Raw genomic sequence first — 1,964 nt, forward strand, 5'->3', positions numbered from 1 at the left:
TAAGTCCAAAGTGAACCGAATCAGAAACAATATAAAGAGAATGAATTTCGAGTGGTAATTACTTTGGAAGGCACGGCGGACATGGCACATTTATGGTATGGTCATCAGTTTTCGTTGAATTACACCCGGAGAAATGATTTATTGACATTTCAAAATCCCCCATTTGCCACCACAGTTTTGAACTTTTCGCGATGCGGACAGAAATTATAAATCGAGTTTTCTCTTAAATTTGCTATCAAAGTTGAAAAAAACCTCTATTACGGCGTCATTACTGGGTAAAACCCTATCGTTTGGTATACTGCACTTGTCTGTATGTATTCCAGTTTCCTCCAGCGAAATGGCTTCTAACTTACACAGCACCGAGCACAATACTCGTTCTTCCACCTCCACGTAGTGATGTTTGGAGGGAGGGAGGGAGGTAAAGAACGAGGAAAAAATCCACTTCTTGGACCAACCCCTATTTCCTTGTCACCCCCTCAGACCCACTCAGGGGTGGTTGCCAGGATTTGCACCAACCGTTTCGTTGACCAGAAGTGACAACAATAATTCCCTGAAAATTTCAAACCTCTAGCCCACGTCCTTCTTGGGAAACGGACAGACAGACAGACAGACAGACGAACACAGAGGCGATGGCATAAGCCCGCTTATATAGCTTTTAAGCAAAAGAGCGGGCTAAAAACCACGAAACTCAGTTTTGACGATATCTTAGAAAGTAGATATTCCAATAGACTGAAAATTTCTCTATCGAATAGTATAGGTTTCAAAAGCACCCAACATTAGAGGTACGTGGTTCACTATGAAAAAAGTGGGTAGGTTTACAGGAAAATTTTCCTCGACGCAAGTTGTAAAATTAAAATTTGTGATCGTAAAAATACATGCAGGATGTATCGACTTCCAACCCCTTGGCGAGTAAAAAATGTGCTGTCGTAAATCTACAACTTTAATTATAACTCAAGTTGACAAATTTTTTGAAAAATTCGACACTTGAGAAGAACAACCGCTTACCTCCGCGGACTGCAAACAAACCCGCTTACCTCTACAATCCTCAAACAAAATCTGCTCACCTCTGGGACACGCAAACAAAGTCGCGTAAATGACTTTTTTACACATTCTGAATCATGGGTATCATTCGAAAGAGAATTTTTCAGTGATCATTTTGATACCCGTATCTCAAAATGTGTAAAAAAAAGTCATTTCAGCGGCTTTGTTTGCGTGTCCCACACTGAGGAAAATGTTTAGATGCTGGCACTGAAGTTCATTTGATCGATCCGACGCGTCACTGTGAGAAATATATTTGTACATGTACGATATTTTTTGTAATTTGCCATTTACAACCTCCCACTGTCACTCGATATTCGATTCCAAGTCGATACATAGGGCTAGTAAATTGTACAATTTTAGATTGTACTTGTACGACTTCTTCCATGGAAAATTTTCCTGTACCCGGTACGACAATTTTTCACAGTGGTTAGTAGTCTACGAAAGGTTTGGTTCCTATCAACAAAAACAGTATCATGTAAATGTCCAAATGGTTTCTTCCCCGAAACAAAACGTGTTTGAGTGGTGCATCCAAAAAATTTCAATGAGGCGACCGAACTTCCTTCAATCGTCACAACAGAGCGACACTCTGTTGAAGGATTGAGCAGACTCGTGTTGCGCAGGTCGGACGCCACATGCCGTGATGGCTCAGTGGTCTCCGTTCCTGGCGGCTGGACAGTAAGTCGGGTCTGGCAGGGGTTCGAATCCCGGCCGGAGCGTAACCAGTTTCTGCCGGCACTTGGGCATTGATTTGTTCTTCTTAAAATTTGAATGATGCCCGGGAGATGGACTGATGTTTGTTACACCAATATCGGAAAAGTGAGGAGCCTTGCGACATATTTAGAGCTCCAAAGTACTTCATTAATGGTAACTAAGTAATTTTGTTCTGGTGATCAAACAATTCGATGTCACTGATCAAACCTACA

General features: G+C 41.6%; 1 protein-coding gene across 1 annotated transcript in view; it reads right to left on the reverse strand.

The window, feature by feature from the left end:
* LOC113216527 (myrosinase 1-like) overlaps positions 1 to 1,964 on the reverse strand; it is a 42,565-nt gene that overhangs the window by 22,646 nt on the left and 17,955 nt on the right. The window lies entirely within an intron of this gene.

Source organism: Frankliniella occidentalis, unplaced genomic scaffold (genome assembly GCF_000697945.3).
Source record: "Frankliniella occidentalis isolate FOCC.00 unplaced genomic scaffold, Focc_3.1 Scaffold214, whole genome shotgun sequence".
Classification (NCBI taxonomy): domain Eukaryota; kingdom Metazoa; phylum Arthropoda; class Insecta; order Thysanoptera; family Thripidae; genus Frankliniella; species Frankliniella occidentalis.